The 24,324-nt window shown below is 43.5% G+C and overlaps 1 pseudogene; it reads left to right on the top strand.

Annotated features, from left to right (window-relative positions):
• Positions 1–24,324, top strand: part of LOC139464257 (uncharacterized) — a 38,027-nt pseudogene that overhangs the window by 5,546 nt on the left and 8,157 nt on the right.

The raw sequence follows: 24,324 nt of genomic DNA, 5'->3' as shown, positions 1-24,324 counted from the left end.
TAGAGATATCACAGTCAACGTCACACATCTGTTGAATGTTGACAGTGAATACATTGTGATATCACACTTCAACGTCATGCATCTGTTGTATATTGACAGTGAGTATGTAGAGATATCACAGTCAACGTCACACATCTGTTGGATGTTGACAGTGAATACATAGTGATATCACACTTCAACGTCATGCATCTGTTGGATGTTGACAGTGAGTATGTAGAGATATCACAGTCAACGTCACACATCTGTTGAATGTTGACAGTGAATACATTGTGATATCACACTTCAACGTCATGCATCTGTTGTATATTGACAGTGAGTATGTAGAGATATCACAGTCAACGTCACACACCTGTTGGATGTTGACAGTGAATACATTGTGATATCACACTTCAACGTCATGCATCTGTTGTATATTGACAGTGAGTATGTAGAGATATCACAGTCAACGTCACACATCTGTTGAATGTTGACAGTGAATACATTGTGATATCACACTTCAACGTCATGCATCTGTTGTATATTGACAGTGAGTATGAAGAGATATCCCATGTCAACGCCATGCATATGGTGGACACTGACAATGATTGTAATTAGATGTCACATGGCAACGCCATGTTTGCGGTTGGAGAATGGCAGTGAGTCTATAGTGATATCACATGTCAACGTCATGCATGCTTTTGGATTTATAACTCGGTTCGAGACAACCGCCCAATTGTTTTAAGCGACGTGCAAAGCTTAAAATGTCTTTTTCAGGCTGTAACGACGCTGATCTGCCCCCGAATGTAGGGGGAGACTTCATGGGGCCACCGCAAACCCTGGTGGTTGATGGGGCCCTCTACCGTAATGAGACGTCGGGCATCCGCTACCCACAAATAGTGATCACTTGGACACCGCCCACAGCAGGTAGGCTTCTGAATAGTCTGTAACCATCCTCAAATGTACTTTATTATGATTAATACACTGTACCCATGCATCATCGCTTAGTATTGAGTGGGTACACGCACGCACGCACGCACGCACGCACGCACGTATTCACGCAAAATACGCTCGGGTATCTGGTTTCGATCATGCACTGCTGTCAATCACTTTTCGTAGTGGAGGCAAAAACGTTTGAAACTCATGCAGCCAATCCGTTGATAATGGTCCATTCAGTCATGCGCCAGTTATAAAGTGCATGAAAGTTCTGGGTTCTTATCTCATTCTTCATAGTTCAACTGGCATAGAAATTGTTTTGATGCTTTTTTCCAGCATTTTGACTCAATACATTTTTATATAGTGCCAACGTCAAATTGAATGTAAATATATGTGGTAAGTCTAAACTTATACAGGGTAGTATATACTCTGCAAAAATAACAACGCAAACATGATTTTTATATGTATATTTTTTATATCATGTAAATACTTAATGTATCAATTGTTAACAATTGTCATTGACCCAGGTTCCATATAGCACACATGGAACAGTCGATTTTCAAGGTGAAGGTCATTTGTTCTCAATATCTTGTATGGCCACTAATAGAGTCCAAAAATGACAGCATCGTCGTCCAATAAAAACAATTAGATCCCGAATTGTAGCCTGGAGAATGTTCACCAACTCTTCCTACAATGCTTGTGCCAACTGTCGGAGGTTTTGTTGTTGTGGATTCAGTGCGTCCCATAAATGTTAGATTGGGTTTAAATTTGGAGACCTTGCGGGCGAAAGCAGGGCCTGAATGTTGTCATTCCTATAAAAGACTGTTGTCGGTCTCGCCGTGTGCGGTCGAGCGTTGTCTTGATGTTATGTGACGTTCGCTTGTTGCCTAACGGGAAGGACGTGTGGCGGAGGAACTCATCCGTGTAACGCTGTGCCGTTAAATTCCCCAAAACTTGAGCCAAGTCTGTTCTACCAGTGTAGGAGATGGCTGCCCACATCATCACACTACCTCCACCAAATCTGTCCACTTCCTGACAGCAGCTTCGTGCATAACGATCCCCACAACGCCTGTGAGCACGACGTCTACCATCCGCACGGCGAAGCATAAAACGTGACTCGTCACTAAACCAAAATTGTCTCATTCGCAGTTGTAGCCATACTCTGTGACCTTGACACCATTGACGTCGGAGCCGACGATGCAGATTTTTCAAAATGACACCTCGAACTGGTCGTCTAGCGCGAATACCTTCAGCGCATAAACGGTTCCTCACTGTCTGGGCTGATATCCTACGCAATCCTTGTATTGATTTAGTTGTAGAGGTGGCCGTGGTTGGTGGTTCTTTCACGTAAGTGAAGAAGCCGTATGAATCTGTGCTGTGCTCTAGTAGTGATACGTGGTCGACCCGATTTGTGAAGGCCACGTTTGTCCCGTCTGTCTGATAATGATTTATTTCCGATGATAGTGGCAATGAGTTATATCACCAGATTTCAATCGCTACAAGACACTTGGATATTATAAAGTAGTGAGTGAGTGAGTTGGGTTTAACGCCGCTTTTACCAGTATTCCAGTTATATCACGGCGTGTCAGCTTAATGTGGGAGGAAAGCCCGAAGTGATCCAGGACTCAGACGTTTACCACGTCGGTGAAACCCACGAGCACGGGTATGGTGCTAACAAACCTAGAAACATAATCGAGGCGAACCGGGCGAACCCACAATCAAAGGTTTCTAGCGTGCCCAAGGGACGCAACTCTGCACAGCGAATCGCGGCGCCGTAGACGACTGGGCCAGCCGTGCCCCCTGTTACGCGTGAACAAACAACAGATCGGTCAACATTTTAGAACGTGAAACACAAATGTCGTGGAGAGCAAGCGCCAGAGGCGGGAACTTCGTACCGTTATGTACCCCTAAACGATACCCACCGTCTCTGATCTCCCGCGATGTGAATACATACCGCTGTAAATAAAGCAAACACTTACTCACCGTTCTCAAGTGCGGCGCCAGGCAACAAATCTTACGTTTGGTGGATGTTTTTGTGGGTGGTGGGTTCTGCCGGTGGAACGGGACATGCTTGTCCTTATCGTGAGCGTGTGGTGCCATTCAGTGGTCAATTTCTGTGTTTTTCACCGCTGTTTTGCTTTTTGAGCCTGGTGGAATCTGTCCCGGCGGGTGATCGAGGCTGATTGTTCTCTGGCGTTGATGTTGACATACAGTGAGTGAGTATGGTTTTACGCCGTTTTTAGCAATATTCCCGCAATATCACGGCGGGCGACACCAGAAATGGGCTTCACACATTGAACCCATGTGGGGAATCGAACCGGGTCTTTGGCGTGACGAGCAAACGCTTTAACCAGGCTACTCCACCGCCGTGTTGACAGACAGACAGACAAATTAGTCACACATCGTAACACAAGATGTACTGGGTGGCGAGGATGGACAAACATTGTTTGCATTTAATTGTTTCTAAGCTGGAATGCTTTATGTACATTGTCTGCTGACTGAATGAACTTATATAAATATAATTTATAAATGTGACGTGATCTGAGCTGTGGTAATCTAATGGACATTTTATTACAAAGGGAAACTCATCTTCCAGCTCATTGTCCTTGCATCTCGAAGAACAATATTGCTACCGTGTCTGCCGGTCTCAATTCCACCGCATGAGACAAGTGTCTTAATCTAGTGCGAAAAGATTTGTTTTAAAATAATTTTCGTAAACAAATACTCGTTTGAATTGCTTCAATGACATAAAAAATGAACGAATATCTAAGTTATTGATAACGCAATATGATGTACTGATCCGGCACACGTTGTTTGAATAGTGACATAAAGAAAGTTATATTCACATCCAGTGGTGACATCCGGGCAAACGTCTGGAGTTCAGAGCTGAATGCTCGCAATAAAGTCAAAGTCACAAATACATATGCTGTATCCATCCTTACATATTCTCTTGGCGTTGTTGATTAGACGAAACAAGAAATTCAGGGTATTAAGTGAAGCAGAAGGCTTTCAGTTTGCTGCTCAGGACAAGTCACTTCTCACTCGAAACCGTCAATGTGTGATTTTGCATCAAAATGTAAATATGAAATGTAGATTATGTAATGAATTTAATGAGACTGTCCAACACATTGTCAGTGGATGCCAAGCTTTGGCACAAACACAGTATCTTAAGCGACATGATGGAGTGGCTCGATCATTATATTACCGTCTTCGCCATGCTTGTGGTTTTCACACAGAGGTCCATCCACGGTATGACCCGGAATATGTAGGGGGCGTCATGGAAAATGATAAATACAAAATTCTTTGGAATAGGCCCATTTACAGCCTCAGACGTATCGAGGCCCACAAACCTGATCGTGTCCTTTTTGATAAATGTAATGAAATCATTTATATCATTGAATTGTCCCATTTGACACTAATGTGATTGACAAGATTGAGGAAAAACATGGCAAATATGCGGACCTCGCTTTCAAAATGTCACGCTTGCATCCCAAGTACCAAGTTGTCCGACTCCCCATTGTCCTCGGCGCCTTAGGTTTGGTACCTTCCAATCTGTTGACTGACATTGGGAGAGTACCCGGGTTTTGCTACCAGGAATACAATCCTTCTGTCAATCTGGGTAATGCAGTGTTGGGGAGTCGTCACATTCTCCGAAAACTTCTTGGTGGGTTTGACTTGGCAGCACTTCCTGGGAGAAGTCCCATTCGCTGTCTGGGCTGCGTGTAGATGGGGCAAGGGCCCTGAGCTGAGGATGAGCCTAAACAGCCTGACTGTGCCAGGTTTACCCAAACCCTCTTTGCTGCATTTTTCATTTTAATCTATACATAATAATTATGGGCTATTTATATTGCGCATATTTCTCCATATATTGCGCACGCACCACTCAGAGGCCTGCTCAAAGCGCTATCATTACCCCGGTCACTGGATCAATGTGCGCTCAAGAATCATTCTCAGCTCCATGGGGAGTATACAACCCAAGCTTTCTGTTAGGTGCTAGAAGATTAACAATGCGCATGACGAATGCTGCGCGACGTCTTCAGATAAATTGTACAATGTGAGCTATTGTCTGACTCTATGTACTCCCTTGTGGTAAGATCAGTTCCTCCGAGAGGAAGCAGCCTTTAGACATCACTAATAACATCTGTAAGATACGGAAGCACATCACAAGATGTTTAATCAGGGCATCAAACAAGATCCGGTTAGAATTGATCTTCAACAACCAATGATTGTCATAAGAGGCGACTAACGGTATCGAGTAGACAGGCTCGCTGACTTGGTTGATGCATGCTACATAGATCGTGTAGATCTAGACTCATGATGTTAGTCACTGCGCTGTCTGCTCCAGACTCCACTAGTCACGGACTGCTGTTATACAGCTGGAATGTTGCTGAGTGCGGCGTTAAGTAACAAACAAACAAACATGCAAGCGAACAATACATCAAACAATATATGCTCGTCGCCAAACATATCCCTGTTATCATGCAAGCTGCACGTGTACGCTTCTTTAGCTGAAAGAAAATACAAGGAGGATTTTACTTGAATAAATCCGAACTTGTTTATAAGAAGCAAAAAAACAGGCTCTATGTCATTTTGGCACCCTTTGTGTGCTGCTTTCATGTACCTGTCGCTAGCTCTGCGGGTTGGACAGAACCCCTCCATCCTCCTTTTACGATGATGCAATGCCATTATCCCGAGAGGTGGCGTCAGACCTTTGGAACGTCATTCCTTCGTGCGATTGTTGTCTAACGCTGTACCCGGCAACGTGACAGCCATATGACCGCGATCTGTAGATATTCCAGCCTGGTTTTGACGTATGACATTATCATTATCATGTTAACATATCTTTTGTTGTTTCAACAATATGAGTAAATAAGCTGTGGTGCTACTGGATTGTCTGGTCCATCACTGGACTGTCTGGTCAAGATTCGACAATACTGCTGTGCGCCTGGCCCAACAGACAAAGATTTATTTTTTATGCAATTTGTCAGAGTGGCTGGTGCTACTGCTAGAGCAGGACACGCTCACCCATTTCGCGAACACCTGGATCGTCACTGATTTTCAGTGATACGTTTATATAATTACCACGACTGTTTTGCATTCTACGCCCAATCAAATCAAATCGTTTGATAATCAAAATTTATTATTCTCTGGCCTTGACGATTTATATTTTGTGAAAACATGCATCTTTGAAGTAAAACCAAAGGTGACGTTAACAACGTGTTACAGCAGCGCGTATTAATAAAATAAAATCAAATCTGTAAATAATATGGTCTTGATTACCACTTGTTTCACCGCTAAATTGGAATCTACCTGAACGATCGACCATATATACGTTTCTTTCAGTGGCATTTAGAAGTTGGTGTGATGAAGTAAGACGAGTCCTATGGATGAACAACTTCTTTATTACAATTAGTGCGACGTTTCGGTGTAGATCCTAACACCTTTATCAAGCAAGATATGTTGTTTAGCACAATCCATCATGATCACTTGCTTGATAAAGGTGTTAGGATCTACACCGAAACGTCGCACTAATTGTAATAAAGAAGTTGTTCATCCATAGAACTCGTCTTACTCCATATATACGTTGTATATTGTGTTTGTAGCATCCGGGTTCCAGAATCTGAAGGGGTTCTATGTGAAGATCCAGAGAGTCACTGCTGGCTTTCCACAGCCCGTGTGTCGAGTTCTTGACTTCTCCCAAAACAATTTTACCACAGATGACCATAAGGTAATCATGAGTGTGAAAGAGTTAATATTTAAAGTCACAGCGGCAATATTTCAGCCAGACCGTGACAGGTGATCATGATAATTATGTTTGTCCTTCATTAGTGTGAGAGGCACTGTCAAACGGGCGGCATTTCACACGAATTGAGAAGCAAAGGAAACTGTACCTCTCTGGTGATTTTATCATGTGTTTGATTTTCAATTGGAAATATCTTAAGTAAACGATATTATGATGGTTAAACCGAAATAATCAAATTAACAATAGGTCTTTCAAATTTCACAATAACAAACTTGGTATACTTTCTGTTGCCCCTCGGTCTCCTTCCGATAACACAATTGTAGAAATTACCGGAAATCTCAAACGAACACAGGGTAAACGCTCTCTTTGCAGCTGGTCATTCATCGCGAGACCCGTGAAGATCCGGGAAGGAAAAAGTCAGCAACCCATGCTTGCCGTAAAAGGTGACTATGCTTGCCGTAAAAGGTGACTATGCTTGTCGTAAAAGGCGACTAATTAACGGGATCGGGTGGTCAGGCTCGCTGACTTGGTTGATTCATGTCATCGTATCCCAATTGCAGGGATAGTACTCATGATGTCAATCACTGCATTTTCTGGTCCAGGCTGGATTATTTACAGACCGCCGTCATATAGCTGGAATAGTGCTGAGTGTGGCGTTAAACAACAAACAAACAAACAAACAAATACAACCGGTAACAAACTTCAATTTCAGCTGAAGTTCAGGAAGAAACTGCTAGGTTTTGAAGGCGGCATAGACTACCTGTATGAACTGCAGTTGTACACTCTGCCCATATCAAGTGCATCGAAGTCGCAGAGCCAGCTCTTCAAGCTGCAGTCCATTCGAGGTGATCAGAGTGAGTGAGTGAGTTGGGTTCAAGGCCGCTTTGAACAGTATCCCAGTTATATCACGGCGTGTCACCTCCATGTGGGAGCAGGTCTAAGACCACTTCGGTGAAACCTACGGGCACGGAAATGGTGCTGACAAACCTAGAAACAAAATCGAGTTTAATCCCACAATCATAGGTTTATGGCGTGTCCAAGGAGTGCAGAGCAAATTGTGGCGCCTAAGACGACTGGGCCACCCGTTCCCCCAGAGTTTTGCTAACTGTTTGCCGATATGTTCCAGTATGCTAGACTGGAATGGCAGTAATTACTAAGGTATACTGGTATGTATCTGGACTATAAGTTCGTACAGTGATCAGTTGGTATGCAAGTAAACTGGCGTGCATGCAGGTATACTAGTCCGGTGGTATGTCAGTATTGTAAGTGTGTTCAATTGAAATGGGGTTTAACGTCGTGTTCAAGATCATTGCACTTATATAGCAAAATGCATGCACGTGCAGGTGCGTGTGTTTTCGTGCATGTGTGCGTGGGCGTGTGTGGGGGGGGTTCATGTGTGCGTGTGTGCGTGCGGTGTGGATGTGTGCGTGTGTGTGCGTAGGGCGTGTGTGGGGGGATGCATGTGTGCGTGTCACTGACCAGTTGTCGCCATTTTATTTATTTCTGTGGAATAAGACTGAGTTGATTTCTGTTATAACGCTACGATAGGGAATCAAAACAGTGGAAATAGAACTTTACCGTCGTCTTACCAGTTATCGCCATCGTCTTAATAGCACGTGCCACGTGATTACGTGAACCGCTACACATTAAAACAAATTTCAGTATCTCGGGTATAGCACACAATTTTTTTATTCTTAAAAATGAATAAGTAATGTTATTATCAATTAGCCTTTTTCACACTGACAAAGGCCAATATTAGATGATATGCATGGATGTTGTAGATGGGTGTGCATGTATGTTGTAGATGGTATGCATGTATGTTGTAGATGGTATGCATGTATGTTGTAGATTATATGCATGTATGTTGTAGATGGTATGCATGTATGTTGTAGATGATATGCATGTATGTTGTAGATGGTATGCATGTATCTTTTAGATGATATGCATGTATGTTGTAGATGGTATGCATGTATGTTGTAGATGGTATGCATGTATGTTGTAGATGGTATGCATGTATGATGTAGATGGTATGCATGTATGTTGGAGTTGATATGCATGTATGTTGTTGATGGTATGCATGTAAGTTGTAGATGGTATGCATGTATGTTGTAGATGGTATGCATGTATGTTGTAGATGGTATGCATGTATGTTGGAGTTGATATGCATGTATGCTGTAGATGGTATGCATGTATGTTGTAGATGGCATGCATGTATGTTGGAGTTGATATTCATGTATGTTGTAGGTGGTATGCATATATGTTGTAGATGATATGCATGTATGTTGTAGATGATATGCATGTATGTTGTACATGGTATGCATGTATCTTTTAGATGATATGCATGTATATTGTAGATGATATGCATGTATGTTGTAGATGATATGCATGTATGTTGTAGATGGTATGCATGTATGTTGTAGATGGTATGTATGTATGTTGTAGATGGTATGCATGTATGTTGTAGATGATATGCATGTATGTTGTAGATGATATGCATGTATGTTGTAGATGGTATGCATGTATGTTGTAGATGGTATGCATGTATGTTGTAGATGGTATGCATGTATGTTGTAGATGGTATGCATGTATGTTGTAGATGGTATGCATGTATGTTGTAGATGGTATGCATGTATCTTGTAGATGGTATGCATGTATGTTGTAGATGATATGCATGTATGTTGTAGATGGTATGCATGTATGTTGTAGATGGTATGCATGTATCTTGTAGATGGTATGCATGTATGTTGTAGATGATATGCATGTATGTTGTAGATGATATGCATGTATGTTGTAGATGATATGCATGTATGTTGTAGATGGTATGCATGTATGTTGTAGATGGTATGCATGTATGTTGTAGATGGTATGCATGTATGTTGGAGTTGATATGCATGTATGTTGTAGGTGGTATGCATGTATGATGTAGATGATATGCATGTATGTTGTAGATGGTATGCATGTATGTTGTAGATGGTATGCATGTATGTTGTAGATGGTATGCATGTATGTTGGAGTTGATATGCATGTATGTTGTAGATGGTATGCATGTATGTTGTAGATGGTATGCATGTATGTTGTAGATGGTATGCATGTATGTTGTAGATGGTATGCATGTAAGTTGGAGTTGATATGCATGTATGTTGTAGATGGTATGCATGTATGTTGTAGATGGTATGTATGTATGTATGTTGTAGATGGTATGCATGTATGTTGTAGATGGTATGCATGTATGTTGTAGATTATATGCATGTATGTTGTAGATGGTATGTATGTATGTTGTAGATGGTATGCATGTATGTTGTAGATGGTATGCATGTATGTTGTAGATGGCATGCATGTATGTTGTAGATGGTATGCATGTATGTTGTAGATGGTATGTATGTATGTTGTAGATGGTATGTATGTATGTTGTAGATGATATGCATGTATGTTGTAGATGATATGCATGTATGTTGTAGATGATATGCATGTATGTTGTAGATGATATGCATGTATGTTGTTGTCACATATCTTGGGAAAAAACAATAGAGGTATGAATTGATGAGTGAAAAAATATTTGTCACCCAACGAAAAATGTAATAACCCAATTAAAATAGAAACTTTCGAGTAAAAACTCGATTGCTCAAAAAGTTATCTGGACCTCTGAATGTTGTAGATGGCACGTCCCCGGGACACTGGTCAGCTACTGTGTCCTATACGAAGAGCTACCCCACAGTCCCAGCAGGTATCACAGCTCGCTTCAGCCTCGCCCCCAAGGACTTCGGTTTCACCAATTACATCTTTACCCTTGTGGGAGAAAGAGATACGCAAAATTACCTAGAAAGATGCGAGATATCTACCGTCCAGGCGTCTACTTGTCAGGGAAAAGTAAGTCTGGGACCATGCACTTTGATCACCTTAATTACTTATCTTGGAGCTAATAGTTCCAGCAGAGCTAGTTTCACTCGTTGAATAATCCTTCGAGATGAAAGCAAGAAACAGGTTACTTAGGTCTGCAGCCATGGTTCGGACTGCTATGTTGATACAGTAAACTACGGTTATAACGAACACGCTTATAACGAACTGACGGATATAACGAACTTACTTTTTTGGTCCCGACTATTTGCTGTTGTTATACTGTATATATGCTTATAACGAACTACGGTTATAACGAACTAAAATTAGTAGTCCCTTTGAGTTCGTTATAACCGTACTTTACTGTATAATCGAATTTTTGTTTTGTTTATTATATACGTGTTTGGGTCGTTTACAACTAAGGGATGAAAATCGAAAGATGGATGAAAGAGGCCGGTCTTTTATAAAATTGCTCTAATCTACTGAAAATAAAAGACAAAATGCAAAAACACTTTATAATATTTTCCCACTTTAACATAACCCTACCCAAATCATGTGTATTATGTAACCTCCAAACATTTTGTTGATCCTCCCCTGAGTCTCTCTGAATCACAACCATCGCACCCCTCCCCCATTGCATCACAATGCTTTGCAGACCATTGTAACGTCATTGGTTACCGTGACATCACAATCTAATGGCTCTGCTCCTCTCCTGAAGCTGTTAGTTCTTTTCAGCTGTTAAGCCCCCGTTAAACTATCCAATACAATACAATACAGTCCTATCCCCATGTTGTCCCACTCCATCCCCTTCCAATCCCATTCCAAATCCCATTACCATCCAACCACATCCCATGACAACCCCTCCCCTCCCACTTCATCACACCCCTTCCCATCCCATCCATCCCATCCCATCCCATCCCACCCCATCCCATCTCATCCCGTCCCGTCCCATCCCATTCGATCCCGTCCCGTCCCATCCCATTCGATCCGATCCCATCACATCTCATCCCATCCCACTCCATCCCATCTAATCCCATCCCATCCCATACCATCCCATCCCATCCTATCCTATCCTATCCTATCCCATCCTATCCCATCCCATCCAATCCCATCCCATCCCATCCTATCCTATCCTACCCCATCCCATCCCATCCAATCCCATCTCATCCCAACCCCATCCCATAACATCCCATCCAATACCATCCCATCCTATCCCATCCCATCCCATCCCACCCAATTTCATCCCATCCCATCCCACTCCATCCCATCAAATCCTACCCCACTCCACTCCACTCCACTCCACTCCACTCCACTCCACTCCACTCCACTCCACTCCACTCCACTCCACTCCACTCCATCACATCCCATCACATCCTACTCCTCTCTACTCCACTCCACCCCACCCCGCCCCACCCCACCCCACCCCACCCCACCCCACTCCAGCCCACCGCATCACATCACATCACTTCACATCTCAATGTCATGCTACCTAATTATATCCTTTCACATCACATCGCATCCCACACAATACCATTCACGTTCAATCCCATCCTTCCCCATCTCATTTAATGTCACACAACCTCATCTCGACCTATTTCCATACAGTCCCTGCTCTTCCCACCACTTCCGATCCCATTCAGTCGCCTCACCTCACCTCGCCTCACCTCGCCTCACCTCACCTATCCTCACCTCGCCTCGCCTCGCCTCACCTCACCTCGCCTCGCCTCACCTCGCCTCGCCTCACCTCGCCTCACCTCGCCTCGCCTCACCTCGCCTCGCCTCACCTCACCTCGCCTCACCTCACCTCACCTCACCTCGCCTCGCCTCACCTCGCCTCGCCTCACCTCGCCTCGCCTCACCTCACCTCGCCTCACCTCGCCTCGCCTCGCCTCACCTCACCTCGCCTCACCTCACCTCGCCTCACCTCGCCTCGCCTCACCTCACCTCACCTCGCCTCACCTCACCTCACTTCACCTCGCCTCGCCTCGCCTCGCCTCACCTCACCTCACCTCACCTCGCCTCGCCTCGCCTCACTTCGCCTCGCCTCACCTCACCTCGCATCGCATCGCATCGCATCGCCTCGCCTCATCTCGCATCGCATCGCATCGCCTCACCTCGCATCGCATCGCATCGCATCGCCTCGCATCGCATCGCATCGCATCGCATCGCATCGCATCGCATCGCATCGCATCGCATCGCATCGCATACAATGCCATCGGCACATACATATACTCTACTCACGATAGACTAGCTGCAACATACGAGGCAACCATTATACGACTAATACCACTCTGCCTTGTGTCAGATCAGTGGTAGCGATTTTATTGTTCTGTCAGCAGTGGTGGATCAAATATCGGGTTCATAAACAAAAATTGGTTTCAGAGTGAATTGTTGTATTGATTCATTTATGTCATAGTTTCAAGTAAACAGAATGTCGACACCAGATGTTTTTTCATCAATATTTAATACTCAGGTGTTCGCCTCTCCGCATGCTGAACTACTTGTTCGCTGGGGAACCGAACAGATAATAGAGGTCGCCCCGCTTTCATACCTGAAGATTAACATTCTAAAATTCAAATTAAAAAATAACACTTAAATTCTCTCTTTTTCAGACTTACGACAAACCTGCAGATAATGCCACTTCAATCACCATTACGTTTACTGTTGATGTGACGGATACATACAAGATTAGGGTAAGTTTCAGTTCGCCAATAGTGCTAGATAGAATCTGGAGTTGAGGGTCAGTCTACAACGTGACGGTGTGACAGTACAAAGGCGTAAATGTGTGACGGTTTTACAGTACTAGCGTAGATGTTTGACGGTATTACGGCGTGTGCGTGTGACGGTGTTACAGTGCACGTTGGATGGGTGTGGATGTGTGACGGTTTTACAGTACTAGCGTAGATGTTTGACGGTATTACGGCGTGTGCGTGTGACGGTGTTACAGTGCACGTTGGATGGGTGTGGATGTGTGACGGTTTTACAGTACTAGTGTAGATGTTTGACGGTATTACGGCGTGTGCGTGTGACGGTGTTACAGTGCACGTTGGATGGGTCTGGATGTTTGATGGTTTTACAGTACTAGCGTAAATGTTTGACGGTGTTACGGTGTGTGCATGTGGCGGTGTTACAGTGCACGTTGGATGTGTGTGGATGTGTGACGGTTTTACAGTACTAGTGTAGATGTTTGACGGTATTACGGCGTGTGCATGTGGCGGTGTTACAGTGCACGTTGGATGGGTGTGGATGTGTGACGGTTTTACAGTACTAGTGTAGATGTTTGACGGTGTTACGGCGTGTGCATGTGATGGTGTTACAGTGCACATTGGATGTGTGTGGATGTGTGACGGTTTTACAGTACTAGTGTAGATGTTTGACGGTATTACGGCGTGTGCATGTGGCGGTGTTACAGTGCACGTTGGATGGGTGTGGATGTGTGACGGTTTTACAGTACTAGTGTAGATGTTTGACGGTATTACGGCATGTGCATGTGGCGGTGTTACAGTGCACGTTGGATGGGTCTGGATGTTTGATGGTTTTACAGTACTAGTGTAGATGTTTGACGGTGTTACGACGTGTGCATGTGGCGGTGTAACAGTGCACATTGGATGTGTGTGGATGTGTGATGGTTTTACAGTACTAGCGTAGATGTTTGACGGTGTTACGGCGTATGCATGTGATGGTGTTACAGTGCACGTTGGATGGGTGTGGATGTGTGACGGGTTTACAGTACTAGCGTAGATATTTGACGGTGTTACGGCGTGTGCGTGTGGCGGTGTTACAGTGCACGTTGGATGGGTGTGGATGTGTGACAATTTTACAGTACTACGGTAAATGTTTGACGGTGTTACGGCGTGTCCGTGTGGCGGTGTTACAGTGCACGTTGGATGGGTGTGGATACGTGACGGTTTTACAGTACTAGTGTAGATGTTTGACGGTGTTACGGCGTGTGCGTGTGGCGGTGTAACAGTGCACATTGGATGTGTGTGGATGTGTGATGGTTTTACAGTACTAGCGTAGATGTTTGACGGTGTTACGGCGTGTGCATGTGATGGTGTTACAGTGCACGTTGGATGGGTGTGGATGTGTGACGGGTTTACAGTACTAGCGTAGATGTTTGACGGTGTTACGGCGTGTGCGTGTGGCGGTGTTACAGTGCACGTTGGATGGGTGTGGATGTGTGATGGTTTTACAGTACTAGTGTAGATGTTTGACGGTGTTACGGCGTGTGGGTGTGACGGTGTTACAGTGCACGTTGGATGGGTGTGGATGTGTGATGGTTTTACAGTACTAGTGTAGATGTTTGACGGTGTTACGGCGTGTGCGTGTGGCGGTGTTACAGTGCACGTTGGATGGGTGTGGATGTGTGATGGGTTTACAGTACTAGCGTAGATATTTGACGGTGTTACGGCGTGTGCGTGTGGCGGTGTTACAGTGCACGTTGGATGGGTGTGGATGTGTGACAATTTTACAGTACTACGGTAAATGTTTGACGGTGTTACGGCGTGTCCGTGTGGCGGTGTTACAGTGCACGTTGGATGGGTGTGGATACGTGACGGTTTTACAGTACTAGTGTAGATGTTTGACGGTGTTACGGCGTGTGCGTGTGGCGGTGTAACAGTGCACATTGGATGTGTGTGGATGTGTGATGGTTTTACAGTACTAGCGTAGATGTTTGACGGTGTTACGGCGTGTGCATGTGATGGTGTTACAGTGCACGTTGGATGGGTGTGGATGTGTGACGGGTTTACAGTACTAGCGTAGATGTTTGACGGTGTTACGGCGTGTGCGTGTGGCGGTGTTACAGTGCACGTTGGATGGGTGTGGATGTGTGATGGTTTTACAGTACTACGGTAAATGTTTGACGGTGTTACGGCGTGTGCGTGTGGCGGTGTTACAGTGCACGTTGGATGGGTGTGGATGTGTGATGGTTTTACAGTACTAGTGTAGATGTTTGACGGTGTTACGGCGTGTGGGTGTGACGGTGTTACAGTGCACGTTGGATGGGTGTGGATGTGTGATGGTTTTACAGTACTAGTGTAGATGTTTGACGGTGTTACGGCGTGTGCGTGTGGCGGTGTTACAGTGCACGTTGGATGGGTGTGGATGTGTGATGGTTTTACAGTACTAGTGTAGATGTTTGTAGAGGTATTACGGCGTGTATGTGTGACGGGTTGACAGCGTACATGTTTGATGATGTGTATTGTGACGGTTTTACGGCGAACATGTTTGATGGTGTGTATTATGACGGCTTTACAGCGTACATGTTTGATGGTGTGTATTGTGACGGGTTTACAGCGAACATGTTTGATGGTGTGTATTTTGACGGTTTTACATCGTACATGTTTAATGGTGTGTATTGTGACGGTTTTACATCGTACATGTTTGATGGTGTGTATTGTGACGGTTTTACAGCGTACATGTTTGATGGTGTGTATTATGACGGTTTTACAGCGTACATGTTTAATGGTGTGTATCATGTTTAACGATGTTACGGCATTACCGTGTAGATGTTTGATGGCATGCATGTGACCCTGTGACAGTCATGAAGCACCACGGACAGCACGTGCAAGGGTGTGTGTGTGTGGGGGGGGGGGGGGGGGGGGGACATGCTAGATTTACCGTTGTCACTCAGACTCGGTTGTGAGCAGACCCATATTGATTTCTTGGAAACAAACGCTCAAAGACACTTTGTTAAACACATTTAATTAATGGAGCAACATCATTGGTCATGCGACGTTACATGACATAGGGATGTTGCAGGGGGCCCTCTCTGTCATTGTGGGCACGATACCTACAAAGACATGACGTCGATGATTAAAAGAGGAATGTCCTTATAAATAAAATAAAAGTGACAAAACCGTTTTCATATTCATAAGAAATCTTTCCAAATTCAGACAATATCATGAGCATGCGCCTATGAACCACTATTAATTAGTGCCAACGGTGACACCCGTCACAAACACGTGCCAAGGCAAGTCAATTGCTCCCTGAAAAAAGCACGGGAATATGTTACAAGTCAAAATAGGGCTTTACATTGGACATATTTTTGTCACTGATGCGTCAAATTTGGAAATGTCCTCCACATGTACTTTAAACAACTTTTGAGCAAGAGTCGTATGACGCCCTTTGTAATCTTCTCAGAAAAACGTTAATTCGTTTGATGTTGTTACGTACGTTTTAATACTCTACCGCCGAGTCATACCGAAATGTACGTGTTTTGTGATTTGAGATAGGAACGTTAATGTTGTAAATGAAGACATCTTCTCGTGGCAAGGGAGTTAAGTGACTGTTAAAGTCCAGTTTCCACCCTTGCCGAACTAGGCTGCAATAATAAACTTATAGTTCGGCTGGACTAACGAGTCTTTGCATAGTCCAATCAAAATCGCGTAACGAAATCGACATCCGGTCGGTAAACAACGTCGAGCAGGATTTGCAAAGGATGTGTACCGTCAACTGGGCGTCGAAAGATAATGTCCAGTTGTTTTCCTGTTTTTAATCAAGATGCTCTCATGTGTTGGTGCACTTCTTGAAGTAAGACCCGTTTTATTACAATATACAACTGAACCGCAAAAGAAACGTCACCCCAAGTAACATTTCATGAAAAGTTGTCATTTAAATATCTGGGTAACGTTTATCAAAGTTTCTAAAAGTTAACATTACCTTGTCCGGAAAAATGAAATTTGATGATAAAAAAACAAACAGATGACAATAAAACCGATCGACCAAACGCATTATGGCAACGGCCATGGTAACCCGATGCACGTGAGTTCCGTGCAAATTGATATGTACATGCGTTTCCCCATTTTTTGCCCTATACAAATCCACCCACATCGGATAACATTCATTCGTTATTGGATTGCTACCACATGCCAAGATTGACAAGAAATCAGCGACACCAAGCCCTTGGACGATTGCAAGGTAGACAAACCACCCGGCAAGTAGCCAATGCATTTCAAGTCCACGTAAGGACCATATATAGGCTCCAGCAACGGTACCAGACCACCAACACTACAGATGACCGACCACGTAGTGGAAGACCAAGGGTCACCACCCGACGTCACGATCGTCAGATTGTACGACAGCATCTTCAAGGTCGCTTTGTTACTGCTGCGGAAACTGCTCGACAGACCATGGGGACACACCAGCGACTCATTAGTGCGGACACCGTGCGTCGACGATTGACGAGCAGACACCTCCACTCTCACAGGCCTAACCGAGGACCCATTCTGACACCACGTCATCGCCGGGACCGTCTTCAGTGTGCAACACAGCACCAGCATTGGTGCCACCAGCAGTGGAGAAGAGTCCTCTTCTCAGACGACAGCCGTTACTGTATCTCAACAGCAGATGGCAGAGAGAGAGTCTGGCGACGCCGTGGGGAACGTTATTCGGATGCTTGTGTTGTTGAGAGAGACCCATGGGGTGGTTCGAGCATCATGGTGTAGGTTGGAATTGGTCTTGCACAGAGGGTTGGCCCTGTGGTCTTCCAGAACATCGGTCCTGGGAGAGGCATTGGTGTCACAGCAGCTCGGTAAATTGATCAAGTCTTGAGACCACACGCCTTACCTCATTTGGCACGTCACCGCAACCACGAGTTTCAGCATGATAACGCCTGTGCTCACACTGCGAGAAGAGACTTCCTCCAGCAGAATGGCATCAGAACCAAGCAGTGGCCAGTCCTCATTCCCGATTTAAATCCCATTGCGCACCTATGGGACGAGATTCAAAAACGGCTGAATGACGTCCGTCCAAGGCCGACTGCAGCTGAACTCGGTCAGGCGTTCCTCTGAGTGTGGGCTCAAGTGCCTATGGCCTTCATCAACCGCCTCATCCATTCCATGTTTCGACGTTGCACGGCCGTCATCAATGCACATGATGGACACACGAGATACTGACTTGTGATGCCATTTTCTCAGAAACTAGTGTTGTGTTTCACTTTAACATTAATGATCAGTTTTGCCAAGATTAATCTTTTTAATGTGTCTCAAAGTATGTTTGGACGAATAAGGTTTCTCATATATCTATCCATAGTGACGTTTCTTTTGCGGTTGAGTATATTTTGATCATCGATCAGATCGTCCTCACTGGGCGCCACACTTTTGTTTGAAGCAAATGCAAGTGATCTGAGAGGTGGAATCTGATTGGTCAATAGAAGGGGCCTAGAAGGGACATAACTCGTAATAGCGCTACGATCGAGCCCAGAAATTCTAGACTAAAGTACTCATGGAAATGGAAAAAACCCTGTTTTGCTGGATTTAGTAATCGACACAAAGCATTACGTAGATGTAAATACGAAATAAGAAAACAACTGGAAAAGCACTAGTCTGGATTTGCTAGTTTTATCTCAGTGCTCAATACATTATGTACTTTACAGGAGGTAATTTGTAGGCACTTTCAACATTCAAAAATAAAACTAAGTCCACATTGACATGGCAGAAACAGGCTATATGCATTATGCAAATTAGCCTGGAAAAAAGTTATCAAAACAACAATACAAATAACAGCTATGTTTATATACATAATAATAATGACATGTAAGTTGTTGTTTGAGAAGGGAATATGTTACTTTTACGTTCTGATATTTTGAGGATGATTCACTATCCCACAATGCCACTCACAAATCACTAACCACTGACAAATCACATGCACGTGGATTTCAAGCACCTGTTTTCACCTGTCGTCAAGGTGTCATAGGTCATGGACATTCACCTTGATCTACTAACACCTGGTTATGCACAGTTTCACAATAGTCTGTTTTGTTCATATTTTTACACACTTTTACGTGTAAAAAGACATAAAACCCTTTGATACGCTGTATTTGTGCCAAGGTCCAATTAGTACTAATTGAGTTGTTTGAATATTAGATCGAAAAAACAGTTGTTTTTTCATTTCCGTGAGTACTTTAGTTCGGCAATGGTGGAAACTGGACTTTTAGAGTCAGTTAACTCCTTTGCCTCGGGAAATGAAATGAAGAGTGTACAATAGTCTAATACAGTATGAACATTGTGCATACAAATTATGCATCCACGAGTGAGATCTGCATATTGAACGGAACTCGAGTCTGTTTACTCTCGGCACCTGATTACGCCTCTGAAAAACACTACCACTGATTCCAAATGTTTGTTGTTTGAGACAACTAAAACGGAGAGCTCAACTTCACAGCAGAGAGCACACCAACAATGGCCATTTATGGGTGTAGAGTTCACATGATTTATTTGGTAAATTGTTTCCGCTAAAAGGCACTGAAGTGTAGATTATTTCATATAACATTTCTCGTTGTCAATGCAAATTATTTTTGTTGTGGCAACGGTAGTCTCCAGGGCCTACTTGCACAAAGCGATCTTAGCGCTAAGATGATCGTAACTCCCATACTTTAGCATAGTCTTACAATAGTCTTAGCGCTAAGATCGCTTTGTGCAAGTGGGCCCAGGTTCTTTGGTGCCTATTACAGCGTTTCAACCGTATGCAAAGGGCATAATTGTAACTCTGAAAGCGCATGAACACAATACCGGAAAACATCATCAAAGAATAATTGCACATCATTCTACTGTTTTACTGTCCAGATCATATTACACTGCAGCATTATTAATCTCCTCCAGTCAAATGAATAATTGACATAAATGACACGATCGTTAAGTTTTGCCCTACTTTTACCCTGAATAGTATAGTCGACAGATCATATGCCGTTTGATTCCACCAACTTCAACACACCGTCGCTGTGCGGGAAAAATGGAACAGAGCAAGTCAAGATGATATGCCCATGTATCAGTGTGAGTGAGTGGGTATGATTTTACGCCGCTTTTAGCAATATTCCAGCAAAATCACGGCGGGGGACACAATATATGGGCTTCACCCATTGTTCCCATGTCGGGAATCGAACCAGGGTCTTCGGCGTGACGAGCAAACGCTTTAACCACTAGGCTACCCGACTGCCCCCTGTACCAATGTGACTGTTTCCCGACTGTAATCTGCCTTGTCAGCCTGGAAATGTTGACTCATACAGGGACCATATGAATAAAAGCCTTTCTAAATGTATCCCCAAATGGGAAATGTTACTTAATGATACACATTACCGTATGATGGTTGCTTGACGTGCATGGCTAAAACACTTTAAACCCAGAGACAAAACTCAGATATGCGCATCTCTTATAAAACTAAAAGGAGACACTTAAGGCGTTTCTATCGAAAATCAAAAACAATTACCCTAAGGAAATTGAGAGGTTAGCTTTACTTGATATAAGTTCTTTTTATAAACCGAGTGCTTGTGGCCGATATACATATACTTAACCATAAGCATGAAAGTGGTTCTACACCCTCAGATATTTGCCATTTATGTGGTAAATATGTTTCAGATTTAGCCAAACCCTACAATTATGAAAGATTTGATGAGGTTTGTAAGATGACAAAACTCATAAGGTACAGATATTTAAACAGATACTAGAGAGGCATGACGAGGAAGTGGGAAAAGAATTTACATCCAGATCCGAGAGGCCATCAGATCAACCAGCAGGAATAAATCTCCAGGACCGGATCAAATTACAAATAAACATATTATTTATTCAGGAGAACATCCTATTTATTCTTTATATATACTTTGTAATTACATACCTGCAAAACGTACCTTATGACTATAGACTTGGCAGGGTCATACCAATATAAGAGGGGAAGAATGAGAGATCTTAAAAAGGTATTATTCTAACAACATGTCTTTGTGAGCTCTTTGAAAAATACTGCTCAAACGTATAGAAACTATGTAGATTCAACCCAGATTTCCCTGATATTTCAGAATAAAACCACTGAGCTATTACATTACGTCAGTATTTACTTTCATCGAAGGTATTCAATTTTACATACAAAGTGACTCTGCAGTCAGTGGCCCTTTCTTAGATAATGAAAAAACATTCAATAGAATATGGCACAACAGAGTTTTTTTACAAATTACATGAATAGAGGAAATACGTGGAAATTACTACATCATTGTTTTATATTCTCTAGGTGAAATCTCGAACAGATATATAGTTCAACAAGGTGTTGGCCAAGGCTGAGTAATCCCTGCTTGGTGTTTTCTTGGGTTTTTTCAAATGATCTCATTACAGCCTTTAGACAAGCGCGATGTGGCATTCGTCCCTTGATATCAAGGTGGCGCCTAACATATAATCCATCAAAAAACGCAAAGCGCAAGGGTCATACGTTTCATTGTAAACTTGGTGATACACACAATACTATCACTGATTCTACAGTATTTGGTGGCATACCCTTAACGTATAACCTGTCTTGTAAAACATGAATTGAAAGGTACTGTCACAAAGCAAGGCAAAATATTAACTCCTTAAGATCTTTAGGAGTAAATACTTATGATCTTCATCAATGTCAAGCGTGAATTTATGGCTTAAAATGATACTCAAACCAGTCTTTATTAATGTGAATTTCTCTTTGACATCAAGGGTCAACATGCCGATCTGTTCGAAAACACATCTATGCATATGAATTTGAATTTGTGTGGAAATGTATATAAGCACCAAGCAAATGATAGAACAATGAACTCATGTTTGTGTTGTGATGAGAAAATATGTATACCGTGAACTGTTGACCGATTACTCATCCCTTTACAGATTCTCTGAAATCACTGTGTTTTGTTTCTGATGATTAAGTGAATGACAATGACAGCATCGAAATAATCATGATGATCAGTAGGAAATGTCATTTCAATATCGATTCCTTTTTATGTTTGGTAAACTCGAGCCTTCTGTCGTCTTTGCTTTAATATAACATCTGCAACATGAAAACTGTCTTGACGAAATCTATCATTTCAAAGGTTGGATTTGTAACAATTTCCAAATGTTTTTTTGATGCATATTTACACTATAACAGTATTCAATACCTAACTAATTATGGGGCCTTTACACAGGATGGCGACCTCTGTGCGACCATAGAATTTGCCAGGTCGTTGGAGGCTCAAAGTTTTTGAACATGTTCAAAACAGTCGCACAAAGGTCGCCGACGAGGTTGGTTGCTCAAAGATGGCAGAAGGGAGGCACAAGCATTGCCGTTGTTGCAGAATGAAGGCACAGTGGCCGCCAAATGGTCAGCAGGTAATAGATACGTTCTGCTGCAAAAATATTCTGTCAATCTGGGCGATGCTTCTGCCTCCCTTGTGCCTCCTTTGGGCGACCAACAGCGTGCATTGAACGATGACTGTGGCGACCGCCGTGCCTCCATTCGGCGACAACGACAACCCTTGAGACACCATGGCAATACTTATGCCTCTTTTCTCCCTCCTTTGAGCTACCTGTAATGCCTCCTCAGCCTGCCTATAGATAGAGGGCTTGTACCTGCAGTGTTTCATTGTGGTTGCAGACGCTGAACAACTCGAACAGTTACTGCTGAACAACTGCTGGAGCAGTTACACAGAAACATGATTTTCTGGGTTTAGGCGACCATTGAGCGTCCTGGCCAGTTTTTGATCGCTCAAAGGTAGCACAAAGGTCTTAAGCCCAAGATGATATGGTGGGAATATTGCTTAAAGCGACGTAAAACCATCCTCACTTACTTTCAGCTCGAACCAGATGATCCCTATTGGAACGAACCCAGCCGCTGTCTGTGTTACGAGAAGAACTCCGACACTACCCGCTCGTGTATAAGATGCATCATTACCACAACTGGAGACATTTCCGTGGTTACAGATGGTAGGTGATGGCCTACAATGTTAGCTTTATCTGATGTACAACACGTGCGTGATCAGTGTTGCCTGTTTGCCAGCGCAGAATAATTTGGAGTAATCGTTGTTTCAGCGTTAGTGGATATACACGTAGAAGCGTGACCAGTATTAAGTCAATGTAGAATATTGATTTGAGGTTGTCGAACAATCTCATTAAAATCAGTTCTCGTTTTTGCCAAAAAAAATGTCGACATCACATTACATGTTACGTCAGAACGATCTTCATCCGATCAATCAGAGCGTCACTTACCAGATCGGGAGAGTGACAGTGAGAATGTGTTTTCTTATCATGCAACCTAGAAAATGTTAACACCGGGTATTCGAACGACACTTACTAGCTCTATGGTTACTCCCACCTCGTTGTCTATGTATCGCTTCAATGGAATAACGCCGTGATATAACTGGAATAATGTTAAAAGCGGCGTTAAACCTAACTCACTCACTCACTCACTCACTCACTCACTCACTAACCCACCCACCCTCCCACCCACCCACTCACTCACTCACTCACTCACTCACTCACTCACTCACTCACTCACTCACTCACTCACTCACTCACTCACTCACTCACCCAACCACCCAACCACCCACCCACTCACTCACTCACTCACTCACTCACTCACTCACTCACCCACCCACCCACCCACCCACCCACTCACTCACCCACCCACCCACTCACTCACCCACCCACTCACCCACCCACCCACCCACTCACTCACTCACTCACTCACTCACTCACTCACTCACTCACTCAATGGGATAAACATTTGAAACGAGACTTTTCACGGCTTGCACAGGTATTCGACATTCCAGGATTGTCTTGTGTTCAGCTTTACAATGTTGAATCGATGGAATGGAAGTCACCTGTTTGAAACTGGTGCCATAAAATTCTGATTGGCTTTTGTCTACTTCATGTTTGCCATTTCATAGGTTGATCAAAGTTTGTGAAAGGTCGTTCTCACATGACTTGTAATGGGTTGTCCTCAGATCTTTGGGTAAAGATGTTTATGAGATTTTTCTGTCGATGTTAGTTTTGGGAGGTGTAGAATATTGTTATGGGATCTGTTTTGATAGTTTCAGCCAACGAGAATAGTTATTTTGTGTCATCGATGTT

This window comes from Haliotis cracherodii, unplaced genomic scaffold (genome assembly GCF_022045235.1).
Source record: "Haliotis cracherodii isolate W230 unplaced genomic scaffold, xgHalCrac1.p SCAF_17, whole genome shotgun sequence".
Taxonomy (NCBI): domain Eukaryota; kingdom Metazoa; phylum Mollusca; class Gastropoda; order Lepetellida; family Haliotidae; genus Haliotis; species Haliotis cracherodii.
This window is presented reverse-complemented; position numbering and strand designations above follow the sequence as displayed.